The sequence below is a fragment of the Rhinoderma darwinii genome, chromosome 3 (assembly GCF_050947455.1).
Source record: "Rhinoderma darwinii isolate aRhiDar2 chromosome 3, aRhiDar2.hap1, whole genome shotgun sequence".
Classification (NCBI taxonomy): Eukaryota; Metazoa; Chordata; class Amphibia; order Anura; family Rhinodermatidae; genus Rhinoderma; species Rhinoderma darwinii.
In genome coordinates this window covers 413317113-413344238 of record NC_134689.1, presented here as the reverse complement: position 1 = coordinate 413344238, position 27126 = coordinate 413317113, and the positions used below count along the sequence as shown (strand labels likewise).

Genomic DNA, 27126 nt, shown 5'->3' with positions numbered 1-27126 from the left:
CTAACCGCTAGACCATTTGGGAGCAGTTATTAAGTATAATGAGTCATGGACTAAGAAAAAGTGGGAATAAAGAAAATGTATATATATTTTTTCATTTTGCCGCTTTGAGCTTGTCTACAAACATCTGGTGGTTGCCTCGTTAGCGCAGTAGGAAGCGTGTCAGTCTCATAATCTGAAGGTCGTGAGTTTGATCCTCACACGAGGCACTGTTCAGTGAGTTTTTGTCTTCCTCCATTCATGCAGGAAATCTGGTTTTTCTGCCGAAACGTTTTTAATATATGAGGAAAGTGTTGTTGATTTCCTTGTCATTTTTGAGTGAGTAGAAGAGATGGGAATGATTTGAGCTTTAAATCCAAAATAGGATCTTGCCTAAAAATAAACAATATTAAAGCAAAGTCCCAATCAGATTGGGTGAAATAGTCTGATGGTTTCTTATTTATTGGCGAAACTAGTTCATTAAAAAAAGGAAAATTAGCCAAACTGACAGGATAAAGGGGTTGTTGACTTGGAGTGAGAAGGGAACAATAGGAATTATTTGAGTTTCAAGCTCAAATAGGATCTGGTGAAAAGAGGAGGAATGGGTAAACAAAGATAAGTTAGAATTTATGGCCACAAAGAGCACTTTTATCCTATAACGCTCAACCTTTGAAAGTGCAAGACTAGTGAAAGGTTCTTTCCCATACCGGGAGTCGAACCCAGGCCACCTGGGTGAAAACCACGAATCCTAACCGCTAGACCATATGGAAGCAGTTACTAAGTAAAATGAGTCATGGACTAAGAAAAAGTGGGAATAAAGAAAATTTATATATATTTTTTCATTTTGCCGCTTTGAGCTTGTCTACAAACATCTGGTGGTTGCCTCGTTAGCGCAGTAGGAAGCGTGTCAGTCTCATAATCTGAAGGTCGTGAGTTTGATCCTCACACGAGGCACTGTTCAGTGAGTTTTTGTCTTCCTCCATTCATGCAGGAAATCTGGTTTTTCTGCCGAAACGTTTTTAATATATGAGGAAAGTGTTGTTGATTTCCTTGTCATTTTTGAGTGAGTAGAAGAGATGGGAATGATTTGAGCTTTAAATCCAAAATAGGATTTTGCCTAAAAAGAAACAATATTAAAGCAAAGTCCCAATCAGATTGGGTGAAATAGTCTGATGGTTTCTTATTTATTGGCGAAACTAGTTCATTAAAAAAAGGAAAATTAGCCAAACTGACAGGATAAAGGGGTTGTTGACTTGGAGTGAGAAGGGAACAATAGGAATTATTTGAGTTTCAAGCTCAAATAGGATCTGGTGAAAAGAGGAGGAATGGGTAAACAAAGATAAGTTAGAATTTATGGCCACAAAGAGCACTTTTATCCTATAACGCTCAACCTTTGAAAGTGCAAGACTAGTGAAAGGTTCTTTCCCATACCAGGAGTCGAACCCAGGCCACCTGGGTGAAAACCAGGAATCCTAACCGCTAGACCATTTGGGAGCAGTTATTAAGTATAATGAGTCATGGACTAAGAAAAAGTGGGAATAAAGAAAATGTATATATATTTTTTCATTTTGCCGCTTTGAGCTTGTCTACAAACATCTGGTGGTTGCCTCGTTAGCGCAGTAGGAAGCGTGTCAGTCTCATAATCTGAAGGTTGTGAGTTTGATCCTCACACGAGGCACTGTTCAGTGAGTTTTTGTCTTCCTCCATTCATGCAGGAAATCTGGTTTTTCTGCCGAAACGTTTTTAATATATGAGGAAAGTGTTGTTGATTTCCTTGTCATTTTTGAGTGAGTAGAAGAGATGGGAATGATTTGAGCTTTAAATCCAAAATAGGATTTTGCCTAAAAAGAAACAATATTAAAGCAAAGTCCCAATCAGATTGGGTGAAATAGTCTGATGGTTTCTTATTTATTGGCGAAACTAGTTCATTAAAAAAAGGAAAATTAGCCAAACTGACAGGATAAAGGGGTTGTTGACTTGGAGTGAGAAGGGAACAATAGGAATTATTTGAGTTTCAAGCTCAAATAGGATCTGGTGAAAAGAGGAGGAATGGGTAAACAAAGATAAGTTAGAATTTATGGCCACAAAGAGCACTTTTATCCTATAACGCTCAACCTTTGAAAGTGCAAGACTAGTGAAAGGTTCTTTCCCATACCAGGAGTCGAACCCAGGCCACCTGGGTGAAAACCAGGAATCCTAACCGCTAGACCATTTGGGAGCAGTTATTAAGTATAATGAGTCATGGACTAAGAAAAAGTGGGAATAAAGAAAATGTATATATATTTTTTCATTTTGCCGCTTTGAGCTTGTCTACAAACATCTGGTGGTTGCCTCGTTAGCGCAGTAGGAAGCGTGTCAGTCTCATAATCTGAAGGTCGTGAGTTTGATCCTCACACGAGGCACTGTTCAGTGAGTTTTTGTCTTCCTCCATTCATGCAGGAAATCTGGTTTTTCTGCCGAAACGTTTTTAATATATGAGGAAAGTGTTGTTGATTTCCTTGTCATTTTTGAGTGAGTAGAAGAGATGGGAATGATTTGAGCTTTAAATCCAAAATAGGATCTTGCCTAAAAATAAACAATATTAAAGCAAAGTCCCAATCAGATTGGGTGAAATAGTCTGATGGTTTCTTATTTATTGGCGAAACTAGTTCATTAAAAAAAGGAAAATTAGCCAAACTGACAGGATAAAGGGGTTGTTGACTTGGAGTGAGAAGGGAACAATAGGAATTATTTGAGTTTCAAGCTCAAATAGGATCTGGTGAAAAGAGGAGGAATGGGTAAACAAAGATAAGTTAGAATTTATGGCCACAAAGAGCACTTTTATCCTATAACGCTCAACCTTTGAAAGTGCAAGACTAGTGAAAGGTTCTTTCCCATACCGGGAGTCGAACCCAGGCCACCTGAGTGAAAACCAGGAATCCTAACCGCTAGACCATATGGAAGCAGTTACTAAGTAAAATGAGTCATGGACTAAGAAAAAGTGGGAATAAAGAAAATTTATATATATTTTTTCATTTTGCCGCTTTGAGCTTGTCTACAAACATCTGGTGGTTGCCTCGTTAGCGCAGTAGGAAGCGTGTCAGTCTCATAATCTGAAGGTCGTGAGTTTGATCCTCACACGAGGCACTGTTCAGTGAGTTTTTGTCTTCATGCAGGAAATCTGGTTTTTCTGCCGAAACGTTTTTAATATATGAGGAAAGTGTTGTTGATTTCCTTGTCATTTTTGAGTGAGTAGAAGAGATGGGAATGATTTGAGCTTTAAATCCAAAATAGGATTTTGCCTAAAAAGAAACAATATTAAAGCAAAGTCCCAATCAGATTGGGTGAAATAGTCTGATGGTTTCTTATTTATTGGCGAAACTAGTTCATTAAAAAAAGGAAAATTAGCCAAACTGACAGGATAAAGGGGTTGTTGACTTGGAGTGAGAAGGGAACAATAGGAATTATTTGAGTTTCAAGCTCAAATAGGATCTGGTGAAAAGAGGAGGAATGGGTAAACAAAGATAAGTTAGAATTTATGGCCACAAAGAGCACTTTTATCCTATAACGCTCAACCTTTGAAAGTGCAAGACTAGTGAAAGGTTCTTTCCCATACCAGGAGTCGAACCCAGGCCACCTGGGTGAAAACCAGGAATCCTAACCGCTAGACCATTTGGGAGCAGTTATTAAGTATAATGAGTCATGGACTAAGAAAAAGTGGGAATAAAGAAAATGTATATATATTTTTTCATTTTGCCGCTTTGAGCTTGTCTACAAACATCTGGTGGTTGCCTCGTTAGCGCAGTAGGAAGCGTGTCAGTCTCATAATCTGAAGGTCGTGAGTTCGATCCTCACACGAGGCACTGTTCAGTGAGTTTTTGTCTTCCTCCATTCATGCAGGAAATCGGGTTTTTCTGCCGAAACGTTTTTAATATATGAGGAAAGTGTTGTTGATTTCCTTGTCATTTTTGAGTGAGTAGAAGAGATGGGAATGATTTGAGCTTTAAATCCAAAATAGGATTTTGCCTAAAAAGAAACAATATTAAAGCAAAGTCCCAATCAGATTGGGTGAAATAGTCTGATGGTTTCTTATTTATTGGCGAAACTAGTTCATTAAAAAAAGGAAAATTAGCCAAACTGACAGGATAAAGGGGTTGTTGACTTGGAGTGAGAAGGGAACAATAGGAATTATTTGAGTTTCAAGCTCAAATAGGATCTGGTGAAAAGAGGAGGAATGGGTAAACAAAGATAAGTTAGAATTTATGGCCACAAAGAGCACTTTTATCCTATAACGCTCAACCTTTGAAAGTGCAAGACTAGTGAAAGGTTCTTTCCCATACCGGGAGTCGAACCCAGGCCACCTGGGTGAAAACCAGGAATCCTAACCGCTAGACCATATGGAAGCAGTTACTAAGTAAAATGAGTCATGGACTAAGAAAAAGTGGGAATAAAGAAAATTTATATATATTTTTTCATTTTGCCGCTTTGAGCTTGTCTACAAACATCTGGTGGTTGCCTCGTTAGCGCAGTAGGAAGCGTGTCAGTCTCATAATCTGAAGGTCGTGAGTTCGATCCTCACACGAGGCACTGTTCAGTGAGTTTTTGTCTTCCTCCATTCATGCAGGAAATCTGGTTTTTCTGCCGAAACGTTTTTAATATATGAGGAAAGTGTTGTTGATTTCCTTGTCATTTTTGAGTGAGTAGAAGAGATGGGAATGATTTGAGCTTTAAATCCAAAATAGGATCTTGCCTAAAAATAAACAATATTAAAGCAAAGTCCCAATCAGATTGGGTGAAATAGTCTGATGGTTTCTTATTTATTGGCGAAACTAGTTCATTAAAAAAAGGAAAATTAGCCAAACTGACAGGATAAAGGGGTTGTTGACTTGGAGTGAGAAGGGAACAATAGGAATTATTTGAGTTTCAAGCTCAAATAGGATCTGGTGAAAAGAGGAGGAATGGGTAAACAAAGATAAGTTAGAATTTATGGCCACAAAGAGCACTTTTATCCTATAACGCTCAACCTTTGAAAGTGCAAGACTAGTGAAAGGTTCTTTCCCATACCGGGAGTCGAACCCAGGCCACCTGGGTGAAAACCAGGAATCCTAACCGCTAGACCATATGGAAGCAGTTACTAAGTAAAATGAGTCATGGACTAAGAAAAAGTGGGAATAAAGAAAATTTATATATATTTTTTCATTTTGCCGCTTTGAGCTTGTCTACAAACATCTGGTGGTTGCCTCGTTAGCGCAGTAGGAAGCGTGTCAGTCTCATAATCTGAAGGTCGTGAGTTTGATCCTCACACGAGGCACTGTTCAGTGAGTTTTTGTCTTCCTCCATTCATGCAGGAAATCGGGTTTTTCTGCCGAAACGTTTTTAATATATGAGGAAAGTGTTGTTGATTTCCTTGTCATTTTTGAGTGAGTAGAAGAGATGGGAATGATTTGAGCTTTAAATCCAAAATAGGATTTTGCCTAAAAAGAAACAATATTAAAGCAAAGTCCCAATCAGATTGGGTGAAATAGTCTGATGGTTTCTTATTTATTGGCGAAACTAGTTCATTAAAAAAAGGAAAATTAGCCAAACTGACAGGATAAAGGGGTTGTTGACTTGGAGTGAGAAGGGAACAATAGGAATTATTTGAGTTTCAAGCTCAAATAGGATCTGGTGAAAAGAGGAGGAATGGGTAAACAAAGATAAGTTAGAATTTATGGCCACAAAGAGCACTTTTATCCTATAACGCTCAACCTTTGAAAGTGCAAGACTAGTGAAAGGTTCTTTCCCATACCAGGAGTCGAACCCAGGCCACCTGGGTGAAAACCAGGAATCCTAACCGCTAGACCATATGGGAGCAGTTATTAAGTATAATGAGTCATGGACTAAGAAAAAGTGGGAATAAAGAAAATGTATATATATTTTTTCATTTTGCCGCTTTGAGCTTGTCTACAAAACATCTGGTGGTTGCCTCGTTAGCGCAGTAGGAAGCGTGTCAGTCTCATAATCTGAAGGTCGTGAGTTCGATCCTCACACGAGGCACTGTTCAGTGAGTTTTTGTCTTCCTCCATTCATGCAGGAAATCTGGTTTTTCTGCCGTAACGTTTTTAATATATGAGGAAAGTGTTGTTGATTTCCTTGTCATTTTTGAGTGAGTAGAAGAGATGGGAATGATTTGAGCTTTAAATCCAAAATAGGATCTTGCCTAAAAATAAACAATATTAAAGCAAAGTCCCAATCAGATTGGGTGAAATAGTCTGATGGTTTCTTATTTATTGGCGAAACTAGTTCATTAAAAAAAGGAAAATTAGCCAAACTGACAGGATAAAGGGGTTGTTGACTTGGAGTGAGAAGGGAACAATAGGAATTATTTGAGTTTCAAGCTCAAATAGGATCTGGTGAAAAGAGGAGGAATGGGTAAACAAAGATAAGGCCACAAAGAGCACTTTTACCCTATAACGCTCAACCTTTGAACCTTTTATCCTATAACGCTCAACTAGTGAAAGGTTCTTTCCCATACCGGGAGTCGAACCCAGGCCACCTGGGTGAAAACCAGGAATCCTAACCGCTAGACCATATGGAAGCAGTTACTAAGTAAAATGAGTCATGGACTAAGAAAAAGTGGGAATAAAGAAAATTTATATATATTTTTTCATTTTGCCGCTTTGAGCTTGTCTACAAACATCTGGTGGTTGCCTCGTTAGCGCAGTAGGAAGCGTGTCAGTCTCATAATCTGAAGGTCGTGAGTTTGATCCTCACACGAGGCACTGTTCAGTGAGTTTTTGTCTTCCTCCATTCATGCAGGAAATCGGGTTTTTCTGCCGAAACGTTTTTAATATATGAGGAAAGTGTTGTTGATTTCCTTGTCATTTTTGAGTGAGTAGAAGAGATGGGAATGATTTGAGCTTTAAATCCAAAATAGGATTTTGCCTAAAAAGAAACAATATTAAAGCAAAGTCCCAATCAGATTGGGTGAAATAGTCTGATGGTTTCTTATTTATTGGCGAAACTAGTTCATTAAAAAAAGGAAAATTAGCCAAACTGACAGGATAAAGGGGTTGTTGACTTGGAGTGAGAAGGGAACAATAGGAATTATTTGAGTTTCAAGCTCAAATAGGATCTGGTGAAAAGAGGAGGAATGGGTAAACAAAGATAAGTTAGAATTTATGGCCACAAAGAGCACTTTTATCCTATAACGCTCAACCTTTGAAAGTGCAAGACTAGTGAAAGGTTCTTTCCCATACCGGGAGTCGAACCCAGGCCACCTGGGTGAAAACCAGGAATCCTAACCGCTAGACCATATGGAAGCAGTTACTAAGTAAAATGAGTCATGGACTAAGAAAAAGTGGGAATAAAGAAAATTTATATATATTTTTTCATTTTGCCGCTTTGAGCTTGTCTACAAACATCTGGTGGTTGCCTCGTTAGCGCAGTAGGAAGCGTGTCAGTCTCATAATCTGAAGGTCGTGAGTTCGATCCTCACACGAGGCACTGTTCAGTGAGTTTTTGTCTTCCTCCATTCATGCAGGAAATCTGGTTTTTCTGCCGAAACGTTTTTAATATATGAGGAAAGTGTTGTTGATTTCCTTGTCATTTTTGAGTGAGTAGAAGAGATGGGAATGATTTGAGCTTTAAATCCAAAATAGGATCTTGCCTAAAAATAAACAATATTAAAGCAAAGTCCCAATCAGATTGGGTGAAATAGTCTGATGGTTTCTTATTTATTGGCGAAACTAGTTCATTAAAAAAAGGAAAATTAGCCAAACTGACAGGATAAAGGGGTTGTTGACTTGGAGTGAGAAGGGAACAATAGGAATTATTTGAGTTTCAAGCTCAAATAGGATCTGGTGAAAAGAGGAGGAATGGGTAAACAAAGATAAGTTAGAATTTATGGCCACAAAGAGCACTTTTATCCTATAACGCTCAACCTTTGAAAGTGCAAGACTAGTGAAAGGTTCTTTCCCATACCGGGAGTCGAACCCAGGCCACCTGGGTGAAAACCAGGAATCCTAACCGCTAGACCATATGGAAGCAGTTACTAAGTAAAATGAGTCATGGACTAAGAAAAAGTGGGAATAAAGAAAATTTATATATATTTTTTCATTTTGCCGCTTTGAGCTTGTCTACAAACATCTGGTGGTTGCCTCGTTAGCGCAGTAGGAAGCGTGTCAGTCTCATAATCTGAAGGTCGTGAGTTTGATCCTCACACGAGGCACTGTTCAGTGAGTTTTTGTCTTCCTCCATTCATGCAGGAAATCGGGTTTTTCTGCCGAAACGTTTTTAATATATGAGGAAAGTGTTGTTGATTTCCTTGTCATTTTTGAGTGAGTAGAAGAGATGGGAATGATTTGAGCTTTAAATCCAAAATAGGATTTTGCCTAAAAAGAAACAATATTAAAGCAAAGTCCCAATCAGATTGGGTGAAATAGTCTGATGGTTTCTTATTTATTGGCGAAACTAGTTCATTAAAAAAAGGAAAATTAGCCAAACTGACAGGATAAAGGGGTTGTTGACTTGGAGTGAGAAGGGAACAATAGGAATTATTTGAGTTTCAAGCTCAAATAGGATCTGGTGAAAAGAGGAGGAATGGGTAAACAAAGATAAGTTAGAATTTATGGCCACAAAGAGCACTTTTATCCTATAACGCTCAACCTTTGAAAGTGCAAGACTAGTGAAAGGTTCTTTCCCATACCAGGAGTCGAACCCAGGCCACCTGGGTGAAAACCAGGAATCCTAACCGCTAGACCATATGGGAGCAGTTATTAAGTATAATGAGTCATGGACTAAGAAAAAGTGGGAATAAAGAAAATGTATATATATTTTTTCATTTTGCCGCTTTGAGCTTGTCTACAAAACATCTGGTGGTTGCCTCGTTAGCGCAGTAGGAAGCGTGTCAGTCTCATAATCTGAAGGTCGTGAGTTCGATCCTCACACGAGGCACTGTTCAGTGAGTTTTTGTCTTCCTCCATTCATGCAGGAAATCTGGTTTTTCTGCCGTAACGTTTTTAATATATGAGGAAAGTGTTGTTGATTTCCTTGTCATTTTTGAGTGAGTAGAAGAGATGGGAATGATTTGAGCTTTAAATCCAAAATAGGATCTTGCCTAAAAATAAACAATATTAAAGCAAAGTCCCAATCAGATTGGGTGAAATAGTCTGATGGTTTCTTATTTATTGGCGAAACTAGTTCATTAAAAAAAGGAAAATTAGCCAAACTGACAGGATAAAGGGGTTGTTGACTTGGAGTGAGAAGGGAACAATAGGAATTATTTGAGTTTCAAGCTCAAATAGGATCTGGTGAAAAGAGGAGGAATGGGTAAACAAAGATAAGGCCACAAAGAGCACTTTTACCCTATAACGCTCAACCTTTGAACCTTTTATCCTATAACGCTCAACTAGTGAAAGGTTCTTTCCCATACCGGGAGTCGAACCCAGGCCACCTGGGTGAAAACCAGGAATCCTAACCGCTAGACCATATGGAAGCAGTTACTAAGTAAAATGAGTCATGGACTAAGAAAAAGTGGGAATAAAGAAAATTTATATATATTTTTTCATTTTGCCGCTTTGAGCTTGTCTACAAACATCTGGTGGTTGCCTCGTTAGCGCAGTAGGAAGCGTGTCAGTCTCATAATCTGAAGGTCGTGAGTTTGATCCTCACACGAGGCACTGTTCAGTGAGTTTTTGTCTTCCTCCATTCATGCAGGAAATCGGGTTTTTCTGCCGAAACGTTTTTAATATATGAGGAAAGTGTTGTTGATTTCCTTGTCATTTTTGAGTGAGTAGAAGAGATGGGAATGATTTGAGCTTTAAATCCAAAATAGGATTTTGCCTAAAAAGAAACAATATTAAAGCAAAGTCCCAATCAGATTGGGTGAAATAGTCTGATGGTTTCTTATTTATTGGCGAAACTAGTTCATTAAAAAAAGGAAAATTAGCCAAACTGACAGGATAAAGGGGTTGTTGACTTGGAGTGAGAAGGGAACAATAGGAATTATTTGAGTTTCAAGCTCAAATAGGATCTGGTGAAAAGAGGAGGAATGGGTAAACAAAGATAAGTTAGAATTTATGGCCACAAAGAGCACTTTTATCCTATAACGCTCAACCTTTGAAAGTGCAAGACTAGTGAAAGGTTCTTTCCCATACCAGGAGTCGAACCCAGGCCACCTGGGTGAAAACCAGGAATCCTAACCGCTAGACCATATGGAAGCAGTTACTAAGTAAAATGAGTCATGGACTAAGAAAAAGTGGGAATAAAGAAAATTTATATATATTTTTTCATTTTGCCGCTTTGAGCTTGTCTACAAACATCTGGTGGTTGCCTCGTTAGCGCAGTAGGAAGCGTGTCAGTCTCATAATCTGAAGGTCGTGAGTTTGATCCTCACACGAGGCACTGTTCAGTGAGTTTTTGTCTTCCTCCATTCATGCAGGAAATCGGGTTTTTCTGCCGAAACGTTTTTAATATATGAGGAAAGTGTTGTTGATTTCCTTGTCATTTTTGAGTGAGTAGAAGAGATGGGAATGATTTGAGCTTTAAATCCAAAATAGGATTTTGCCTAAAAAGAAACAATATTAAAGCAAAGTCCCAATCAGATTGGGTGAAATAGTCTGATGGTTTCTTATTTATTGGCGAAACTAGTTCATTAAAAAAAGGAAAATTAGCCAAACTGACAGGATAAAGGGGTTGTTGACTTGGAGTGAGAAGGGAACAATAGGAATTATTTGAGTTTCAAGCTCAAATAGGATCTGGTGAAAAGAGGAGGAATGGGTAAACAAAGATAAGGCCACAAAGAGCACTTTTACCCTATAACGCTCAACCTTTGAACCTTTTATCCTATAACGCTCAACTAGTGAAAGGTTCTTTCCCATACCGGGAGTCGAACCCAGGCCACCTGGGTGAAAACCAGGAATCCTAACCGCTAGACCATATGGAAGCAGTTACTAAGTAAAATGAGTCATGGACTAAGAAAAAGTGGGAATAAAGAAAATTTATATATATTTTTTCATTTTGCCGCTTTGAGCTTGTCTACAAACATCTGGTGGTTGCCTCGTTAGCGCAGTAGGAAGCGTGTCAGTCTCATAATCTGAAGGTCGTGAGTTTGATCCTCACACGAGGCACTGTTCAGTGAGTTTTTGTCTTCCTCCATTCATGCAGGAAATCGGGTTTTTCTGCCGAAACGTTTTTAATATATGAGGAAAGTGTTGTTGATTTCCTTGTCATTTTTGAGTGAGTAGAAGAGATGGGAATGATTTGAGCTTTAAATCCAAAATAGGATCTTGCCTAAAAATAAACAATATTAAAGCAAAGTCCCAATCAGATTGGGTGAAATAGTCTGATGGTTTCTTATTTATTGGCGAAACTAGTTCATTAAAAAAAGGAAAATTAGCCAAACTGACAGGATAAAGGGGTTGTTGACTTGGAGTGAGAAGGGAACAATAGGAATTATTTGAGTTTCAAGCTCAAATAGGATCTGGTGAAAAGAGGAGGAATGGGTAAACAAAGATAAGGCCACAAAGAGCACTTTTACCCTATAACGCTCAACCTTTGAACCTTTTATCCTATAACGCTCAACTAGTGAAAGGTTCTTTCCCATACCGGGAGTCGAACCCAGGCCACCTGGGTGAAAACCAGGAATCCTAACCGCTAGACCATATGGAAGCAGTTACTAAGTAAAATGAGTCATGGACTAAGAAAAAGTGGGAATAAAGAAAATTTATATATATTTTTTCATTTTGCCGCTTTGAGCTTGTCTACAAACATCTGGTGGTTGCCTCGTTAGCGCAGTAGGAAGCGTGTCAGTCTCATAATCTGAAGGTCGTGAGTTTGATCCTCACACGAGGCACTGTTCAGTGAGTTTTTGTCTTCCTCCATTCATGCAGGAAATCGGGTTTTTCTGCCGAAACGTTTTTAATATATGAGGAAAGTGTTGTTGATTTCCTTGTCATTTTTGAGTGAGTAGAAGAGATGGGAATGATTTGAGCTTTAAATCCAAAATAGGATTTTGCCTAAAAAGAAACAATATTAAAGCAAAGTCCCAATCAGATTGGGTGAAATAGTCTGATGGTTTCTTATTTATTGGCGAAACTAGTTCATTAAAAAAAGGAAAATTAGCCAAACTGACAGGATAAAGGGGTTGTTGACTTGGAGTGAGAAGGGAACAATAGGAATTATTTGAGTTTCAAGCTCAAATAGGATCTGGTGAAAAGAGGAGGAATGGGTAAACAAAGATAAGTTAGAATTTATGGCCACAAAGAGCACTTTTATCCTATAACGCTCAACCTTTGAAAGTGCAAGACTAGTGAAAGGTTCTTTCCCATACCAGGAGTCGAACCCAGGCCACCTGGGTGAAAACCAGGAATCCTAACCGCTAGACCATATGGAAGCAGTTACTAAGTAAAATGAGTCATGGACTAAGAAAAAGTGGGAATAAAGAAAATTTATATATATTTTTTCATTTTGCCGCTTTGAGCTTGTCTACAAACATCTGGTGGTTGCCTCGTTAGCGCAGTAGGAAGCGTGTCAGTCTCATAATCTGAAGGTCGTGAGTTTGATCCTCACACGAGGCACTGTTCAGTGAGTTTTTGTCTTCCTCCATTCATGCAGGAAATCGGGTTTTTCTGCCGAAACGTTTTTAATATATGAGGAAAGTGTTGTTGATTTCCTTGTCATTTTTGAGTGAGTAGAAGAGATGGGAATGATTTGAGCTTTAAATCCAAAATAGGATTTTGCCTAAAAAGAAACAATATTAAAGCAAAGTCCCAATCAGATTGGGTGAAATAGTCTGATGGTTTCTTATTTATTGGCGAAACTAGTTCATTAAAAAAAGGAAAATTAGCCAAACTGACAGGATAAAGGGGTTGTTGACTTGGAGTGAGAAGGGAACAATAGGAATTATTTGAGTTTCAAGCTCAAATAGGATCTGGTGAAAAGAGGAGGAATGGGTAAACAAAGATAAGGCCACAAAGAGCACTTTTACCCTATAACGCTCAACCTTTGAACCTTTTATCCTATAACGCTCAACTAGTGAAAGGTTCTTTCCCATACCGGGAGTCAAACCCAGGCCACCTGGGTGAAAACCAGGAATCCTAACCGCTAGACCATATGGAAGCAGTTACTAAGTAAAATGAGTCATGGACTAAGAAAAAGTGGGAATAAAGAAAATTTATATATATTTTTTCATTTTGCCGCTTTGAGCTTGTCTACAAACATCTGGTGGTTGCCTCGTTAGCGCAGTAGGAAGCGTGTCAGTCTCATAATCTGAAGGTCGTGAGTTTGATCCTCACACGAGGCACTGTTCAGTGAGTTTTTGTCTTCCTCCATTCATGCAGGAAATCGGGTTTTTCTGCCGAAACGTTTTTAATATATGAGGAAAGTGTTGTTGATTTCCTTGTCATTTTTGAGTGAGTAGAAGAGATGGGAATGATTTGAGCTTTAAATCCAAAATAGGATTTTGCCTAAAAAGAAACAATATTAAAGCAAAGTCCCAATCAGATTGGGTGAAATAGTCTGATGGTTTCTTATTTATTGGCGAAACTAGTTCATTAAAAAAAGGAAAATTAGCCAAACTGACAGGATAAAGGGGTTGTTGACTTGGAGTGAGAAGGGAACAATAGGAATTATTTGAGTTTCAAGCTCAAATAGGATCTGGTGAAAAGAGGAGGAATGGGTAAACAAAGATAAGTTAGAATTTATGGCCACAAAGAGCACTTTTATCCTATAACGCTCAACCTTTGAAAGTGCAAGACTAGTGAAAGGTTCTTTCCCATACCAGGAGTGGAACCCAGGCCACCTGGGTGAAAACCAGGAATCCTAACCGCTAGACCATTTGGGAGCAGTTATTAAGTATAATGAGTCATGGACTAAGAAAAAGTGGGAATAAAGAAAATGTATATATATTTTTTCATTTTGCCGCTTTGAGCTTGTCTACAAAACATCTGGTGGTTGCCTCGTTAGCGCAGTAGGAAGCGTGTCAGTCTCATAATCTGAAGGTCGTGAGTTCGATCCTCACACGAGGCACTGTTCAGTGAGTTTTTGTCTTCCTCCATTCATGCAGGAAATCTGGTTTTTCTGCCGTAACGTTTTTAATATATGAGGAAAGTGTTGTTGATTTCCTTGTCATTTTTGAGTGAGTAGAAGAGATGGGAATGATTTGAGCTTTAAATCCAAAATAGGATCTTGCCTAAAAATAAACAATATTAAAGCAAAGTCCCAATCAGATTGGGTGAAATAGTCTGATGGTTTCTTATTTATTGGCGAAACTAGTTCATTAAAAAAAGGAAAATTAGCCAAACTGACAGGATAAAGGGGTTGTTGACTTGGAGTGAGAAGGGAACAATAGGAATTATTTGAGTTTCAAGCTCAAATAGGATCTGGTGAAAAGAGGAGGAATGGGTAAACAAAGATAAGGCCACAAAGAGCACTTTTACCCTATAACGCTCAACCTTTGAACCTTTTATCCTATAACGCTCAACTAGTGAAAGGTTCTTTCCCATACCGGGAGTCGAACCCAGGCCACCTGGGTGAAAACCAGGAATCCTAACCGCTAGACCATATGGAAGCAGTTACTAAGTAAAATGAGTCATGGACTAAGAAAAAGTGGGAATAAAGAAAATTTATATATATTTTTTCATTTTGCCGCTTTGAGCTTGTCTACAAACATCTGGTGGTTGCCTCGTTAGCGCAGTAGGAAGCGTGTCAGTCTCATAATCTGAAGGTCGTGAGTTTGATCCTCACACGAGGCACTGTTCAGTGAGTTTTTGTCTTCCTCCATTCATGCAGGAAATCGGGTTTTTCTGCCGAAACGTTTTTAATATATGAGGAAAGTGTTGTTGATTTCCTTGTCATTTTTGAGTGAGTAGAAGAGATGGGAATGATTTGAGCTTTAAATCCAAAATAGGATTTTGCCTAAAAAGAAACAATATTAAAGCAAAGTCCCAATCAGATTGGGTGAAATAGTCTGATGGTTTCTTATTTATTGGCGAAACTAGTTCATTAAAAAAAGGAAAATTAGCCAAACTGACAGGATAAAGGGGTTGTTGACTTGGAGTGAGAAGGGAACAATAGGAATTATTTGAGTTTCAAGCTCAAATAGGATCTGGTGAAAAGAGGAGGAATGGGTAAACAAAGATAAGTTAGAATTTATGGCCACAAAGAGCACTTTTATCCTATAACGCTCAACCTTTGAAAGTGCAAGACTAGTGAAAGGTTCTTTCCCATACCAGGAGTCGAACCCAGGCCACCTGGGTGAAAACCAGGAATCCTAACCGCTAGACCATATGGGAGCAGTTATTAAGTATAATGAGTCATGGACTAAGAAAAAGTGGGAATAAAGAAAATGTATATATATTTTTTCATTTTGCCGCTTTGAGCTTGTCTACAAACATCTGGTGGTTGCCTCGTTAGCGCAGTAGGAAGCGTGTCAGTCTCATAATCTGAAGGTCGTGAGTTCGATCCTCACACGAGGCACTGTTCAGTGAGTTTTTGTCTTCCTCCATTCATGCAGGAAATCTTGTTTTTCTGCCGAAACGTTTTTAATATATGAGGAAAGTGTTGTTGATTTCCTTGTCATTTTTGAGTGAGTAGAAGAGATGGGAATGATTTGAGCTTTAAATCCAAAATAGGATCTTGCCTAAAAATAAACAATATTAAAGCAAAGTCCCAATCAGATTGGGTGAAATAGTCTGATGGTTTCTTATTTATTGGCGAAACTAGTTCATTAAAAAAAGGAAAATTAGCCAAACTGACAGGATAAAGGGGTTGTTGACTTGGAGTGAGAAGGGAACAATAGGAATTATTTGAGTTTCAAGCTCAAATAGGATCTGGTGAAAAGAGGAGGAATGGGTAAACAAAGATAAGTTAGAATTTATGGCCACAAAGAGCACTTTTATCCTATAACGCTCAACCTTTGAACCTTTTATCCTATAACGCTCAACTAGTGAAAGGTTCTTTCCCATACCGGGAGTCGAACCCAGGCCACCTGGGTGAAAACCAGGAATCCTAACCGCTAGACCATATGGAAGCAGTTACTAAGTAAAATGAGTCATGGACTAAGAAAAAGTGGGAATAAAGAAAATTTATATATATTTTTTCATTTTGCCGCTTTGAGCTTGTCTACAAACATCTGGTGGTTGCCTCGTTAGTGCAGTAGGAAGCGTGTCAGTCTCATAATCTGAAGGTCGTGAGTTTGATCCTCACACGAGGCACTGTTCAGTGAGTTTTTGTCTTCCTCCATTCATGCAGGAAATCGGGTTTTTCTGCCGAAACGTTTTTAATATATGAGGAAAGTGTTGTTGATTTCCTTGTCATTTTTGAGTGAGTAGAAGAGATGGGAATGATTTGAGCTTTAAATCCAAAATAGGATTTTGCCTAAAAAGAAACAATATTAAAGCAAAGTCCCAATCAGATTGGGTGAAATAGTCTGATGGTTTCTTATTTATTGGCGAAACTAGTTCATTAAAAAAAGGAAAATTAGCCAAACTGACAGGATAAAGGGGTTGTTGACTTGGAGTGAGAAGGGAACAATAGGAATTATTTGAGTTTTCAAGCTCAAATAGGATCTGGTGAAAAGAGGAGGAATGGGTAAACAAAGATAAGTTAGAATTTATGGCCACAAAGAGCACTTTTATCCTATAACGCTCAACCTTTGAAAGTGCAAGACTAGTGAAAGGTTCTTTCCCATACCGGGAGTCGAACCCAGGCCACCTGGGTGAAAACCAGGAATCCTAACCGCTAGACCATATGGAAGCAGTTACTAAGTAAAATGAGTCATGGACTAAGAAAAAGTGGGAATAAAGAAAATTTATATATATTTTTTCATTTTGCCGCTTTGAGCTTGTCTACAAACATCTGGTGTTTGCCTCGTTAGCGCAGTAGGAAGCGTGTCAGTCTCATAATCTGAAGGTCGTGAGTTTGATCCTCACACGAGGCACTGTTCAGTGAGTTTTTGTCTTCCTCCATTCATGCAGGAAATCGGGTTTTTCTGCCGAAACGTTTTTAATATATGAGGAAAGTGTTGTTGATTTCCTTGTCATTTTTGAGTGAGTAGAAGAGATGGGAATGATTTGAGCTTTAAATCCAAAATAGGATTTTGCCTAAAAAGAAACAATATTAAAGCAAAGTCCCAATCAGATTGGGTGAAATAGTCTGATGGTTTCTTATTTATTGGCGAAACTAGTTCATTAAAAAAAGGAAAATTAGCCAAACTGACAGGATAAAGGGGTTGTTGACTTGGAGTGAGAAGGGAACAATAGGAATTATTTGAGTTTTCAAGCTCAAATAGGATCTGGTGAAAAGAGGAGGAATGGGTAAACAAAGATAAGTTAGAATTTATGGCCACAAAGAGCACTTTTATCCTATAACGCTCAACCTTTGAAAGTGCAAGACTAGTGAAAGGTTCTTTCCCATACCAGGAGTCGAACCCAGGCCACCTGGGTGAAAACCAGGAATCCTAACCGCTAGACCATATGGGAGCAGTTATTAAGTATAATGAGTCATGGACTAAGAAAAAGTGGGAATAAAGAAAATGTATATATATTTTTTCATTTTGCCGCTTTGAGCTTGTCTACAAACATCTGGTGGTTGCCTCGTTAGCGCAGTAGGAAGCGTGTCAGTCTCATAATCTGAAGGTTGTGAGTTCGATCCTCACACGAGGCACTGTTCAGTGAGTTTTTGTCTTCCTCCATTCATGCAGGAAATCTTGTTTTTCTGCCGAAACGTTTTTAATATATGAGGAAAGTGTTGTTGATTTCCTTGTCATTTTTGAGTGAGTAGAAGAGATGGGAATGATTTGAGCTTTAAATCCAAAATAGGATCTTGCCTAAAAATAAACAATATTAAAGCAAAGTCCCAATCAGATTGGGTGAAATAGTCAGATGGTTTCTTATTTATTGGCGAAACTAGTTCATTAAAAAAAGGAAAATTAGCCAAACTGACAGGATAAAGGGGTTGTTGACTTGGAGTGAGAAGGGAACAATAGGAATTATTTGAGTTTCAAGCTCAAATAGGATCTGGTGAAAAGAGGAGGAATGGGTAAACAAAGATAAGTTAGAATTTATGGCCACAAAGAGCACTTTTATCCTATAACGCTCAACCTTTGAACCTTTTATCCTATAACGCTCAACTAGTGAAAGGTTCTTTCCCATACCGGGAGTCGAACCCAGGCCACCTGGGTGAAAACCAGGAATCCTAACCGCTAGACCATATGGAAGCAGTTACTAAGTAAAATGAGTCATGGACTAAGAAAAAGTGGGAATAAAGAAAATTTATATATATTTTTTCATTTTGCCGCTTTGAGCTTGTCTACAAATATCTGGTGGTTGCCACTTTAGCGCAGTAGGAAGCGTGTCAGTCTCATAATCTGAAAGTCGTGAGTTCGATCCTCACACGAGGCACAGTTCAGTGAGTTTTTGTCTTCCTCCATTCATGCAGGAAATCGGGTTTTTCTGCCGAAACGTTTTTAATATATGAGGAAAGTGTTGTTGATTTCCTTGTCATTTTTGAGTGAGTAGAAGAGATGGGAATGATTTGAGCTTTAAATCCAAAATAGGATCTTGCCTAAAAAGAAACAATATTAAAGTAAAGTCCCAATCAGTTTGGGTGAAATAGTCTGATGGTTTCTTATTTATTGGCGAAACTAGTTCATTAAAAAAAGGAAAATTAGCCAAACTGACAGGATAAAGGGGTTGTTGACTTGGAGTGAGAAGGGAACAATAGGAATTATTTGAGTTTTCAAGCTCAAATATAATCTGGTGAAAAGAGGAGGAATGGGTAAACAAAGATAAGTTAGAATTTATGGCCACAAAGAGCACTTTTATCCTATAACGCTCAACCTTTGAAAGTGTAAAAGGTTTTTTCCCATACTGGGAGTCGAAGCCGGGCCACATGGGTGAAAACCAGGAATCCTAACCGCAAACCCATATGGGAGCAGTTATTAAGTATAATGAGTCATGGACTAAGAAAAAGTGGGAATAAAGAAAATATATATATATATATTTTCATTTTGCCGCTTTGAGCTTGTCTACAAACATCTCGTGGTTGCCTCGTTAGCACAGTAGGAAGCGTGTCAGTTTCATAATCTGAAGGTCGTGAGTTCGATCCTCACACGAGGCACTGTTCGGTGAGTTTTTGTCTTCCTCCATTCATGCAGGAAATCGGGTTTTTCTGCCCAAACGTTTTTAATATATGAGGAAAGTGTTGTTGATTTCCTTGTCATTTTTGAGTGAGTAGAAGAGATGGGAATGATTTGAGCTTTAAATCCAAAATAGGATCTTGCCTAAAAAGAAACAATATTAAAGCAAAGTCCCAATCAGATTTGGTGAAATAGTCTGATGGTTTCTTATTTATTGGCGAAACTAGTTCATTAAAAAAAGGAAAATGAGCCAAACTGACAGGATAAAGGGGTTGTTGACTTGGAGTGAGAAGGTAACAATAGGCATTATTTGAGTTTTCAAGCTTAAATATAATCTGGTGAAAAGAGGAGGAATGGGTAAACAAAGATAAGTTTGAATTTATGGCCACAAAGAGCACTTTTATCCTATAACGCTCAACCTTTGAAAGTGCAAGACTAGTAAAAGTTTTTTTTCCCATACCGGGAGTCGAACCCGGGCAAGCTGGGTGAAAACCAGGAATCCTAACCGCTAGACCATATGGGAGCAGTTATTAAGTATAATGAGTCATGGACTAAGAAAAAGTGGGAATAAAGAAAATATATATATATATTTTCATTTTGCCGCTTTGAGCTTGTCTACAAACATCTGGTGGTTGCCTCGTTAGCACAGTAGGAAGCGTGTCAGTCTCATAATCTGAAGGTCGTGAGTTCGATCCTCACACGAGGCACTGTTCAGTGAGTTTTTGTCGTCCTCCATTCATGCAGGAAATCGGGTTTTTCTGCCGAAACGTTTTTAATATATGAGGAAAGTGTTGTTGATTTCCTTGTCATTTTTGAGTGAGTAGAAGAGATGGGAATGATTTGAGCTTTAAATCCAAAATAGGATCTTGCCTAAAAAGAAACGATATTAAAGCAAAGTCCCAATCAGATTTGGTGAAATAGTCTGATGGTTTCTTATTTATTGGCGAAACTAGTTCATTAAAAAAAGGAAAATGAGCCAAACTGACAGGATAAAGGGGTTGTTGACTTGGAGTGAGAAGGGAACAATAGTAATTATTTGAGTTTCTAAGCTCAAATATAATCTGGTGAAAAGAGGAGGAATGGGTAAACAAAGATAAGTTAGAATTTATGGCCACAAAGAGCACTTTTATCCTATAACGCTCAACCTTTGAAAGTGCAAGACTAGTAAAAGGTTCTTTCCCATACCGGGAGTCAAAACCGGGCCACCTGGGTGAAAACCAGGAATCCTAACCGAGAGACCATATGGGAGAAGTTATTAACTATAATGAGTCATGGACTAAGAAAAAGTGGGAATAAAGAAAATATATATTTTTTTTTTCATTTTGCCGGTTTGAGCTTGTCTACAAATATCTGGTGGTTCCCTCGTTAGCGCAGTATTAAGCGTGTCAGTCTCATAATCTGAAGGTTGTGAGTTCGATCCTCACACGAGGCACTGTTCAGTGAGTTTTTGTCGTCCTCCATTCATGCAGGAAATCGGGTTTTTCTGCCGAAACGTTTTTAATATATGAGGAAAGTGTTGTTGATTTCCTTGTCATTTTTGAGTGAGTAGAAGAGATGGGAATGATTTGAGCTTTAAATCCAAAATAGGATCTTGCCTAAAAATAAACAATATTAAAGCAAAGTCCCAATCAGATTGGGTGAAATAGTCTGATGGTTTCTTATTTATTGGCGAAACTAGTTCATTAAAAAAAGGAAAATTAGCCAAACTGACAGGATAAAGGGGTTGTTGACTTGGAGTGAGAAGGGAACAATAGGAATTATTTGAGTTTCAAGCTCAAATAGGATCTGGTGAAAAGAGGAGGAATGGGTAAACAAAGATAAGTTAGAATTTATGGCCACAAAGAGCACTTTTATCCTATAACGCTCAACCTTTGAAAGTGCAAGACTAGTAAAAGGTTCTTTCCCATACCGGGAGTCAAAACCGGGCCACCTGGGTGAAAACCAGGAATCCTAACCGAGAGACCATATGGGAGAAGTTATTAACTATAATGAGTCATGGACTAAGAAAAAGTGGGAATAAAGAAAATATATATTTTTTTTTTCATTTTGCCGGTTTGAGCTTGTCTACAAATATCTGGTGGTTACCTCGTTAGCGCAGTATTAAGCGTGTCAGTCTCATAATCTGAAGGTTGTGAGTTCGATCCTCACACGAGGCACTGTTCAGTGAGTTTTTGTCGTCCTCCATTCATGCAGGAAATCGGGTTTTTCTGCCGAAACGTTTTTAATATATGAGGAAAGTGTTGTTGATTTCCTTGTCATTTTTGAGTGAGTAGAAGAGATGGGAATGATTTGAGCTTTAAATCCAAAATAGGATCTTGCCTAAAAATAAACAATATTAAAGCAAAGTCCCAATCAGATTGGGTGAAATAGTCTGATGGTTTCTTATTTATTGGCGAAACTAGTTCATTAAAAAAAGGAAAATTAGCCAAACTGACAGGATAAAGGGGTTGTTGACTTGGAGTGAGAAGGGAACAATAGGAATTATTTGAGTTTCAAGCTCAAATAGGATCTGGTGAAAAGAGGAGGAATGGGTAAACAAAGATAAGTTAGAATTTATGGCCACAAAGAGCACTTTTATCCTATAACGCTCAACCTTTGAAAGTGCAAGACTAGTGAAAGGTTCTTTCCCATACCGGGAGTCGAACCCAGGCCACCTGGGTGAAAACCACGAATCCTAACCGCTAGACCATATGGAAGCAGTTACTAAGTAAAATGAGTCATGGACTAAGAAAAAGTGGGAATAAAGAAAATTTATATATATTTTTTCATTTTGCCGCTTTGAGCTTGTCTACAAACATCTGGTGGTTGCCTCGTTAGCTCTGTAGGAAGCGTGTCAGTCTCATAATCTGAAGGTCGTGAGTTCGATCCTCACACGAGGCACTGTTCAGTGAGTTTTTGTCTTCCTCCATTCATGCAGGAAATCGGGTTTTTCTGCCGAAACGTTTTTAATATATGAGGAAAGTGTTGTTGATTTCCTTGTCATTTTTGAGTGAGTAGAAGAGATGGGAATGATTTGAGCTTTAAATCCAAAATAGGATCTTGCCTAAAAAGAAACGATATTAAAGCAAAGTCCCAATCAGATTTGGTGAAATAGTCTGATGGTTTCTTATTTATTGGCGAAACTAGTTCATTAAAAAAAGGAAAATGAGCCAAACTGACAGGATAAAGGGGTTGTTGACTTGGAGTGAGAAGGGAACAATAGTAATTATTTGAGTTTCTAAGCTCAAATATAATCTGGTGAAAAGAGGAGGAATGGGTAAACAAAGATAAGTTAGAATTTATGGCCACAAAGAGCACTTTTATCCTATAACGCTCAACCTTTGAAAGTGCAAGACTAGTAAAAGGTTCTTTCCCATACCGGGAGTCAAAACCGGGCCACCTGGGTGAAAACCAGGAATCCTAACCGAGAGACCATATGGGAGAAGTTATTAACTATAATGAGTCATGGACTAAGAAAAAGTGGGAATAAAGAAAATATATATTTTTTTTTTCATTTTGCCGGTTTGAGCTTGTCTACAAACATCTGGTGGTTGCCTCGTTAGCGCAGTAGGAAGCGTGTCAGTCTCATAATCTGAAGGTCGTGAGTTCGATCCTCACACGAGGCACTGTTCAGTGAGTTTTTGTCTTCCTCCATTCATGCAGGAAATCGGGTTTTTCTGCCGAAACGTTTTTAATATATGAGGAAAGTGTTGTTGATTTCCTTGTCATTTTTGAGTGAGTAGAAGAGATGGGAATGATTTGAGCTTTAAATCCAAAATAGGATCTTGCCTAAAAAGAAACAATATTAAAGCAAAGTCCCAATCAGATTGGGTGAAATAGTCTGATGGTTTCTTATTTATTGGCGAAACTAGTTCATTAAAAAAAGGAAAATTAGCCAAACTGACAGGATAAAGGGGTTGTTGACTTGGAGTGAGAAGGGAACAATAGGAATTATTTGAGTTTCAAGCTCAAATAGGATCTGGTGAAAAGAGGAGGAATGGGTAAACAAAGATAAGTTAGAATTTATGGCCACAAAGAGCACTTTTATCCTATAACGCTCAACCTTTGAAAGTGCAAGACTAGTGAAAGGTTATTTCCCATACCGGGAGTCGAACCCAGGCCACCTGGGTGAAAACCAGGAATCCTAACCGCTAGACCATATGGAAGCAGTTACTAAGTAAAATGAGTCATGGACTAAGAAAAAGTGGGAATAAAGAAAATTTATATATATTTTTTCATTTTGCCGCTTTGAGCTTGTCTACAAACATCTGGTGGTTGCCTCGTTAGCGCAGTAGGAAGCGTGTCAGTCTCATAATCTGAAGGTTGTGAGTTTGATCCTCACACGAGGCACTGTTCAGTGAGTTTTTGTCTTCCTCCATTCATGCAGGAAATCTGGTTTTTCTGCCGAAACGTTTTTAATATATGAGGAAAGTGTTGTTGATTTCCTTGTCATTTTTGAGTGAGTAGAAGAGATGGGAATGATTTGAGCTTTAAATCCAAAATAGGATTTTGCCTAAAAAGAAACAATATAAAGCAAAGTCCCAATCAGATTGGGTGAAATAGTCTGATGGTTTCTTATTTATTGGCGAAACTAGTTCATTAAAAAAAGGAAAATTAGCCAAACTGACAGGATAAAGGGGTTGTTGACTTGGAGTGAGAAGGGAACAATAGGAATTATTTGAGTTTCAAGCTCAAATAGGATCTGGTGAAAAGAGGAGGAATGGGTAAACAAAGATAAGTTAGAATTTATGGCCACAAAGAGCACTTTTATCCTATAACCCATACCAGGAGTCGAACCCAGGCCACCTGGGTGAAAACCAGGAATCCTAACCGCTAGACCATTTGGGAGCAGTTATTAAGTATAATGAGTCATGGACTAAGAAAAAGTGGGAATAAAGAAAATGTATATATATTTTTTCATTTTGCCGCTTTGAGCTTGTCTACAAACATCTGGTGGTTGCCTCGTTAGCGCAGTAGGAAGCGTGTCAGTCTCATAATCTGAAGGTCGTGAGTTCGATCCTCACACGAGGCACTGTTCAGTGAGTTTTTGTCTTCCTCCATTCATGCAGGAAATCGGGTTTTTCTGCCGAAACGTTTTTAATATATGAGGAAAGTGTTGTTGATTTCCTTGTCATTTTTGAGTGAGTAGAAGAGATGGGAATGATTTGAGCTTTAAATCCAAAATAGGATTTTGCCTAAAAAGAAACAATATTAAAGCAAAGTCCCAATCAGATTGGGTGAAATAGTCTGATGGTTTCTTATTTATTGGCGAAACTAGTTCATTAACCCCTTAACGCTCCAGGACATACTATTATGTCATGGTAAGTGCATCGTTCGCGCTCCATGACATAATAGTATGTCATGGAGTAAACACGGCGCCGTTCGCGCGGGGCGCGTGCATGAGCTGTGATAGCTGCTGATTCCGACAGCAGACTATTACTGCTCAATGTGCCGGGACCGATCGCGGTGGTCCCCGCAGATTTAACCCCTCAGAAGCCGCGTTCAATAGCGATCGCGGCTTCTTAGGGGTTAATCCGCCATCGCCGGCCTGCTACACGATAGCGGCCGGCGATGGTGACTATGGCAACCGGACACCAAAAAATGGTGTCCGGCTATGTCATAGACGGAAGCCTAGTGGGTCCTGACAGAGTCAGTACCCACTATGCTTGCTGTCAGTGAGTAGCTGACAGTTCTAATACACTGCACTACGCATGTAGTGCAGTGTATTAGAATAGCGATCAGGACCTCCTGCCCTCAAGTCCCCTAATGGGACAAAGTAAAAAAGTAAAAAAAAAGTTAAAAAAAGTTGTGTAAAAATAAGAAAATAAAAGTTTTAAAAGTAATAAAAGTAAAAATCCCCCTTTTTCCCTTGTCAGTCTTTATTATTAAAATAAATAAATAAATAAACAAATAAACTATACATAATTGGTATCGCCGCGTCCGTAACGGCCTGAACTACAAAATTATTTCGTTATTTATCCCGCGCGGTGAACGCCGTAAAAAAAATAAATAATAAACCGCACCACAATCACAATTGTTTGGTCACTTCACCTCCCAAAAAATGGAATAAAAAGAGATCAAAAAGTCGCATGTACCGAAAAATGGTACTGATCGAAACTACAGTTCGTTACGCAAAAAATAAGTCCTCGCACGGCTTTTTTGAAGGAAAAATAAAAACGTTCTGGCTCTTAGAATAAGGGAACACAAAAAGTGAATGATTGTTTACAAAACGTATTTTATTGTGCAAACGCCATAAGACATAAAAAAACTATAAACATCTGGTATCGCCGTAATCGTATCGCCCCGCAGAATGAAGTGAATGTGTCATTTATAGCGCACGGTGAACGCTGTGAAAAAAATAGAACAAAAAAACAATAGTAGAATTGCGGTTTTTTAGTCACCGCGCCACATAAAAATAGAATAAAGACTGATCAAAAAGTCGCATGCATGACATGAAAACTGCAATGGATTCCTCAAGGGGTCTAGTTTCCAAATTGGGGTCACTTTTGGGGGTTTTCCACTGTTTTGGCACCACAAGACCCCTTCAAACCGGACATGGTGCCTAATAAAAAAGAGGGCTCAAAATCCACTAGGTGTTCTTTTGCTTCGGAGGCCGGTGCTTCAGTCCATTACCGGCCCGAGGGCCACGTGTGGGATATTTCTCTAAACTGCAGAATCTGGGCAATACGTATTAAGTTGCGTTTCTCTGATAAAACCTTTTGTGTTATAAAAAAAATGGTATAAAGAGGATTTTCTGACAAAAAAAAAAAAGTAAATGTCACCTCTACTTTGCTCTAAATTTCTGTGAAACACCTAAAGGGTTCATAAACTTTCTACATGCTGTTGTGAATACTTTGAGGGGTCTAGTTTCTAAAATGGGGTGTTTGATAGGGGTTTCTAATATATGGGCCCCTCAAAGCAACTTCAGAACTGAACTGGAACCTAAAAAAATAAATAAATGAGGCAATACTTCGCTTCTCACATTATACTGATAATGAGTCGTGCCCACCCCGAGATGACCCCATTTTGACCGTTTGTATAAACGGAGACCCCTATTAGACCGTTTCAGTGCCCGGTTTTCCCAAGCATACACCCCCGAGAAGTGTATTTCTATTGATGAGTCCCTGGTACATTTTAAAGCGAGGGTTCAATTCCGCCAGTACCTGCCGGGTAAGAGGGCAAGGTAAACTTTCTATATGCTGTTTTGAATACTTTGAGGGGTCTAGTTTTTAAAATGGGGTGTTTTATGGGGGTTTCTAATACATAGGCCCCTCAAATCCACTTCAGAACTGAACCGGTACCTTCAAAAAAAGGCTTTTGAAATTTTCTTAAGAATATGAGAAATTGCTGTTTATGTTCTAAGCCTTGCAACGTCCAAGAAAAATAAAATAATGTTCAAAAAACGATGCCAATCTTAAGTAGACATATGGGAAATGTGAACTAGTAACTATTTTGGGTGGTATAACCGTCTGTTTTTCAAGCAGATGCATTTAAATTCTGAAAAATGCTATTTTTTGTAAATTTTCTCTAAATTTTGCAATTTTTCACAAATAAAGACTGAATATATCGACCAAATTTTACCACGAACATGAAGCCCAAAGTGTCACGAGAAAATAATCTCAGAATCGCTTGGATAGGTTTAAGCATTCCGACGTTATTACCACATAAAGTGAAATATGTCAGATTTGAAAAATGGGCTCTGAGCCTTAAGGCCCAAACTAGGCTGCGTCCTTAAGGGGTTAAAAAAAGGAAAATTAGCCAAACTGACAGGATAAAGGGGTTGTTGACTTGGAGTGAGAAGGGAACAATAGGAATTATTTGAGTTTCAAGCTCAAATAGGATCTGGTGAAAAGAGGAGGAATGGGTAAACAAAGATAAGTTAGAATTTATGGCCACAAAGAGCACTTTTATCCTATAACGCTCAACCTTTGAAAGTGCAAGACTAGTGAAAGGTTCTTTCCCATACCAGGAGTCGAACCCGGGCCACCTGGGTGAAAACCAGGAATCCTAACCGCTAGACCATATGGGAGCAGTTATTAAGTATAATGAGTCATGGACTAAGAAAAAGTGGGAAT

The 27126-nt window shown here is 38.6% G+C and overlaps 11 non-coding genes across 11 annotated transcripts; 10 read left to right on the top strand and 1 right to left on the bottom strand.

The window, feature by feature from the left end:
* Positions 1 to 3745: 3745 nt before the first annotated feature.
* Positions 3746 to 3818, top strand: TRNAM-CAU (transfer RNA methionine (anticodon CAU)). Its single transcript has one exon. It is a non-coding gene; the product is annotated as a tRNA-Met (tRNA).
* A 651-nt stretch (positions 3819 to 4469) lies between these two features.
* Positions 4470 to 4542, top strand: TRNAM-CAU (transfer RNA methionine (anticodon CAU)). The gene has a single exon. It is a non-coding gene; the product is annotated as a tRNA-Met (tRNA).
* A 1376-nt stretch (positions 4543 to 5918) lies between these two features.
* Positions 5919 to 5991, top strand: TRNAM-CAU (transfer RNA methionine (anticodon CAU)). Its single transcript has one exon. It is a non-coding gene; the product is annotated as a tRNA-Met (tRNA).
* A 1376-nt stretch (positions 5992 to 7367) lies between these two features.
* TRNAM-CAU (transfer RNA methionine (anticodon CAU)) lies at positions 7368 to 7440 on the top strand. Its single transcript has one exon. It is a non-coding gene; the product is annotated as a tRNA-Met (tRNA).
* A 1376-nt stretch (positions 7441 to 8816) lies between these two features.
* Positions 8817 to 8889, top strand: TRNAM-CAU (transfer RNA methionine (anticodon CAU)). The gene has a single exon. It is a non-coding gene; the product is annotated as a tRNA-Met (tRNA).
* A 5000-nt stretch (positions 8890 to 13889) lies between these two features.
* On the top strand, positions 13890 to 13962 carry TRNAM-CAU (transfer RNA methionine (anticodon CAU)). The gene has a single exon. It is a non-coding gene; the product is annotated as a tRNA-Met (tRNA).
* A 1376-nt stretch (positions 13963 to 15338) lies between these two features.
* On the top strand, positions 15339 to 15411 carry TRNAM-CAU (transfer RNA methionine (anticodon CAU)). Its single transcript has one exon. It is a non-coding gene; the product is annotated as a tRNA-Met (tRNA).
* A 2114-nt stretch (positions 15412 to 17525) lies between these two features.
* TRNAM-CAU (transfer RNA methionine (anticodon CAU)) lies at positions 17526 to 17598 on the top strand. The gene has a single exon. It is a non-coding gene; the product is annotated as a tRNA-Met (tRNA).
* Positions 17599 to 22604: 5006 nt separating this feature from the next.
* On the top strand, positions 22605 to 22677 carry TRNAM-CAU (transfer RNA methionine (anticodon CAU)). Its single transcript has one exon. It is a non-coding gene; the product is annotated as a tRNA-Met (tRNA).
* Positions 22678 to 24010: 1333 nt separating this feature from the next.
* TRNAM-CAU (transfer RNA methionine (anticodon CAU)) lies at positions 24011 to 24083 on the top strand. The gene has a single exon. It is a non-coding gene; the product is annotated as a tRNA-Met (tRNA).
* A 2925-nt stretch (positions 24084 to 27008) lies between these two features.
* Positions 27009 to 27080, bottom strand: TRNAE-UUC (transfer RNA glutamic acid (anticodon UUC)). Its single transcript has one exon. It is a non-coding gene; the product is annotated as a tRNA-Glu (tRNA).
* Positions 27081 to 27126: the final 46 nt, after the last annotated feature.